Consider the following 6,033-nt stretch of genomic DNA (forward strand, 5'->3'; position numbering starts at 1 on the left):
AAAGCCTCAAGGCTTGATAAAGTGTAGCTTAGCATGTAGAGGTTTCAGTGTTCTTTCCCAAACCTGAAAAATCTTTTCACCTTTCCCCTTCAGGCACATTACAGCATCCTTTCTCAGTTCTTAACATCAATCTGTCCCTGACACAAGTAATCTAAAAAGGAAACCGGTCAATCACTTGACCAGACCCTGCTAGTTTCTTCCACTGAATAATTTCTGGTGCTCTGGGATTGCTCACTGTGAGGGAGGCAAAGAGAATGCCCTACCTTGGCATATCTGAAGAGAGATACATTAGCAGGAGCTTGGAGCAGCTGGGGTGGTTTGGTTTGTTTGAAGACCAATGTCATCAGCTGGTTGGGAGAAACTTCCAGTCCAGAGTGAAGATTTGCGAAATAAAAAAATTTAATTGAAACCAGATTATTTTGAATAAATAAAAATTATTTTACCTAAGATTGCAGAACATCTGGTGCAAATGCCTCGGTTTCTTTTATCTCGGTAATAACTCTGAATCCTGCTCTTATAGATTCTCTTCAGGAAGGGAGTGTAAGAGACCTTTGTGTTCAGTCACTCACAAACTTTGCTTTTTCATTTGGTTCTAACTGAGAGGATGCATAGTACCCAGGGAAATGAGTCCCAAACACAGATGAGACCTGAAGAGTGACTGAAATCCAAATAATAACAAATTAGAAAAAAATCCAATTAATTATTTTTCCCATTGAAAAATAATCAGTAATCACATTCTTATCATTCTGCAGGAAAGAACTAATTGCCACAGAATTCTCATTAGGAAAAAAAATCACATCCAAATACTTTTTTGGATGTCAATATCCATCTCAGTGAATAAATGAATCTCTTCTGTGGCTGAAGGTGAGTAGTTCTGGGTGTCTTACAGCACCTGCATCCCTAAAACCTGTTTTTTTTTGCCAGACTTCATCACTCATAAAATCGTGCAGTATCAGAGCAGATCCTGCAGTGTAATGCAGATACCATCCAGGTTCTGGAGGAGAGAATGAAACAAAAGCAGCTTGGAACTATGAGTCCCATGAGACAACACCACAAAACAGATGCAGAGATTTATTTCTATTTTGACTAAATCCCATCTTCTGATGGGGAAATATGCGGTCTGCATTGTCCTGAATTGTCTTTTCTGACCTCATTTACTGTTCAAGTACAAAGCTACGGGATGAATTGCATTCATTCATTTTATAAAATCAGAAGCAAAAGTCAATGCACTATCAATCTAGTTTAATTTCATGTGTTTAAGAAAACATTTTGTGTTGTCAATAAAGTAGCACGTCTTGATTTGTGCAGAGCTCATGATAATAAAATTGCACATCAACAACACTTTTGTCTGGAGATAAGGTCAAAGGTGGAAATGACAGACATGAAAAGATACATCAACCAAATCAAGACCATGATTTGAAAAGCAAAATAGTAAGTTAACAGCCCTGAAACCACGTCTCTCCATGACTTCTTCAAAGTGCGTGGAAGGACAGAGTTTTTGACCAAACTGCTTCAGTCTGACAAATAGTTATTTCTCATGAAAACTGCTCTGAGCTTTTCACTCATAAAAAACTTCCATTATATTGTCTTTTCATTCAGATTTGGAACTGAAACAAACATCAGCTTGTCAGGATTTCTTCAGGATGGAAATTCTGAGGAAAGTTGCTTGGCTCTTTTTGTCAGCTGTCATGAAAGATAAAGGATTGTCTAAGCAGAGTTATGCCAGGGCTTCCTCCATGCATTAGAAACATGAAAACAACCATGGGTGACCTGGCTGAGATCAGCTTGAGGATTGCCCTCCTACCAGACACTGCCACAAAGCAACTATGTGACTTCTGCTGGACAGCATCAGAGGGCCAGCAAGGTGAAAGGCAAAAATGGCAAAGGTGGTAACAGTGGTATAGTCCCTACACATACGTACAGCCTTCTCCCTCATAAAGCCAGTTCCACTATTGCTAACTATGACAACACTGAAGAAATTCCCTGTTTCCATTAGATCCTGTTCAGCTTCCATAGTGTCAGGCTGAATTCTGCAGACAGGCTTTAAAAAGTCCAAGTTACCCCTATCCATGCAGGTCACAGCCTTTGTATTTTTTGTTCATTTATTTTACAGTAAACAACATGCTTTTTCAGTTATTTGCCAACAGTTGCAGAAGTTGTCTGTACTCTCCTGCCCTGAACATCATGAGTAGTCATCACATACTTCTCATGGATTTCCTTACAGAAATGCTTCCTTTGTTAAAAATGACCGTAGAAATGGGCAGCACGGGTACAGTTCAGTTAGTTCTGCACATCCCTAGAGGAAATAACCAGATGATTTTTCATTGGGCTCTAGGTGAGGCAGAACTCTGTGAACAAGAACCATTCACAGATAGAGAATCTATACACAGCAGACAAGGACACCTCCACCTTGCCTTGTGCATGAGCTACACTCTGACAGTTTCGCAGAAGCCTGCAATCTGAATATGCAATTTATCTGTGTAAAAAACAAAACAGCAAAAGGATAGCAAAATCACATGAATATTGGGCATGGTTTAGCGTCAGAAACCACTGTGCTCAAATTCACCTTCTCCAGTGTATTAACCTGCCACCAGATCAGGACATAACATCACCTCCAGTCGAGATGAGGACCATTTCTGTTTATACAGGGCATAGGGAAAAGGTCTAGGAAAACACAAGCACTGTCAAAACTGAACAAATAGAAAGGGACTTCCTTGATCAGCTTCCCCTAACTAAATATAACCTCCAACATCATCAAGCTGACTACCTTCCTTTCCTTGTTGGGGGCCTTCCTTAGACCTTTCCCCCCCTTTTCCAAATGATTCTTCTTTCACTTGTTGACAAACTCTTTTCTGAGGTTGTTTTTCAGTTCTGGAGCCAGCAGTGAGATTTATTTGTCTAATGGCACCCTACTCACACAAAAAAAGTCTCATTTGAACAGTCCACCTTCTCTCCTTCCTCAAATTCTCCTTCAAAGCACCCCAGACAGGACCTTACCCTCATGTTTCTCAGTAGTGCCTGAGAGGAGAAGCTGACCTTCCACTTGCAAAGGAAGATGTAAGTATGGGAGGAGCAAAGCATGGCACCACTCTGTAATACTCTGGATAACACAGCGTTAGCACAACTATTCTCCTTAATCCCTCCCCTCTACATTTACATCCCAGACATCTCTTTCAAAGGGCAAGGCCTCAACACAGCTGCTGGATCTGTCCTTAGGCCAAGAAGCCTACTTGTGGCAGTCTTCTGGCAGAGCAGCTCTAGATGTATCTGATTTGGGCATTTGCAAAATAATGTCATCTCCTCTTGGCCTCTGCTCCTGCAGATGGCCACCACTGAAGTGCAAAGACTCTGCTGTTTCTACGTAATTCACAAGAAATCCCAGTATCAACCTATCTTGTGATCATCACTAAGAACCATGAATTCATGCCATTCCAGCATCCAGCCTGGAAACTGAGTTGCTACTAATACTAGACTGACCCAACTTCAGAAATAACTTTTCATCTCTGGCATAAATCCCAGGACTCTTTTTCAAAGGATTACTTCCTTTACACACCCACTTGCATGCTGAGAACTTAATCTTCCTTCCTATCAAAATCTGGGCTGGGTTTATAGACTTCCAAATAAATAATTTCCAAGCTCTCATTAATCATTTACTTTTCATCTCCACTGTAAAGACTATCCCTCCCTGGTAATTTGAATCTGGGTGACCTGGAAATTTTTAATAGATTTAATTTAATTTTTACTCAGCAAGTGTCCTGCCTATGGCTGGTGAGAAGATGGGTGAGTTTTTCCAAAGTGAAAGTTGTTAGGTACATTTTTACTCATTTATTTACTTACAAGTAAAGAGTTAGACACTCTTTACTTATTTCAAGCGTGTGCATATGCTGATTAAAACCAGTCATTTTCCCAGCCGGAAGGCTACCGAGTGTTTATCTTTCAACTACAGGTGTCCAGGCCATTTCCATGGAACACACGTTGTAGCAGGACAATCTACCGGCATAACTAGTGACAGTGATTACATTTCACTATTTCTTCTAGATCTTCCTGGTGACCAAAATAGCTCCAAGCCAAAGCTTTCATGTGAAAAATGCAGGATATACTTCACATAACTTTGTGAAAACATGATCCCATCCCACCGAACAACAGTATCTCATGCTTCACAAGACGCCTCACCCTTACCAGGTTTTGCCAGCCTTGTAAGCAGATGCTGTCAGATCCAAGAAAGGCGAGAATTTTGGCATTTCTTTTCTTTTCAGGGAAGCCTTTACAATTCAGCATTTCATTAGTTTATTTTCCCCTCTCACCTGTTGTACAAATACAGCCAATGGCATCAAGACTGGCATCCCATGTTCTGCGCTATGGACTCTCTTGAGTAAGACAGAAGTACAGCTCTATATCTAGGAAGATGAGAACTGGTGAGAAGTTCACAGCTGTTTTGATCTCTGTCATTTTACTAGAAGGTTTCCCATGCAGACAGTGTTCAGGGGGGAGAGGGGCAGGGACGGGAAGCTATAGAGTATATATTTTTCCCAAATGAAACATAGATGCTCTCTTTCTCTCTGGGAGTTGCCCCATTCAGCTTTAGCCAGTATCTGGATGCACATCCAGCTTGTCATTCTCTGAAATCCCTAGAATGGTGTGACACAACTACCCCTACCCTCCAGGCAATGCCCCACATAATAGATTAAATCCTTGTCTAGGGCAGAGAATCATTAGGGAGCTTGAACTATTCAAATAGCTTTTTAGACATTTCCTGTCTCCTTCCTTACAAGCTGACAGGAGGGCTCTAATAAGGCTGCAGCTCTGGAAGAAACATGTGACATTATCCTATACAAGAAATATGCTCCGAGTTCCATTGTATTCCAAGGCTTCACTGTATTCAGTTCCCATGATTCCACCTTCCCTCCCTATGCAGTAGCCCAGACACACTATTTCTCATCTCCAGGAAACAAAAAAGTATTTGGTAGAAGATTAATTCCTTTGCTTTCTATCTTTACAGCTCCTTCTCTAATACTGACACATTTTCAGCATTACTTCTGCCAGTGCTGTCACTCCTCAGTACACGTTATACTGTGCTAAGCAGTGACACATTTACTGTCAGTCTCTGGAAAATGTTCACAATTCCTGTAACAACTTATTAAACTCATATAAGCATCTGTGAGTGATTGTAATGTTAAATTTCCTTCAGTTCTCCTTTGGTCCCATCTTTTGGCATTTCTGAAATATATCAATGTACTGCTATCAGTACTTACTTATCAGTAGAGCAAATGCTTTATGAGCAGATCACAGTACTTGCTAGATACGGCTTGCTATGGCTTTGTATTCCCCATACGATGGAAAGGTTTTCCAGTTCAATTATGAACACGACGATGATAGCCTTTTCTACCCATCTAAATCAATCCCTTCCTCTTGAGAAGGTAAGCAACGAGCCCCTCTGATCAGGTACTTCAGCTTACTATTAATATTACCCAAACCATTACACTATCTGAAATTGAAAACCTGTTTCTAATAACTGACAGTTTGTCCTATTGGGTCTTTTTCAGAGGCTACAGATAATCATCCTATTTGTATTTAGTACCTGCAATCCCTTCCTGCCTAGCAGATTTTACTTCAGTCTCAAGATCACTAAAGTGTGAGTTTTCTCCTCAAGGAGAAACTCCTCATGCTTAGGGCCACATCCACTTTCTCTTCTGCCAGCAATTGTCTCTGAATTCTTACATTATTAACACCACAAATTAAACTATCCCTCTAGGACATTTCCAAAAGAAAAATATTCAGCTCATCTTTTTTAGCTCCACCACAGTCATAGGGGCATGGCCCAATTTCCAGAGCAGCACTCGTTGCAGAGGCTATTTGCAATAGATACCCCCTCTACACCAACACACAAAACCAGATCCTGGACTCCTAGTGGATTGCTTCCTTACAGCTTTCCCATTCCTAGACCCAGCTTGGGGCTGCATCTGCTCCTTGCTAGTCCCTGCCGGCCTTCCCTGCCTCGCTCCAGCAAGTGGGAGGCTGGCAGGAGGGGCAGCG

This window comes from Phaethon lepturus, unplaced genomic scaffold (assembly GCF_000687285.1).
Source record: "Phaethon lepturus isolate BGI_N335 unplaced genomic scaffold, ASM68728v1 scaffold12629, whole genome shotgun sequence".
Classification (NCBI taxonomy): Eukaryota; Metazoa; Chordata; class Aves; order Phaethontiformes; family Phaethontidae; genus Phaethon; species Phaethon lepturus.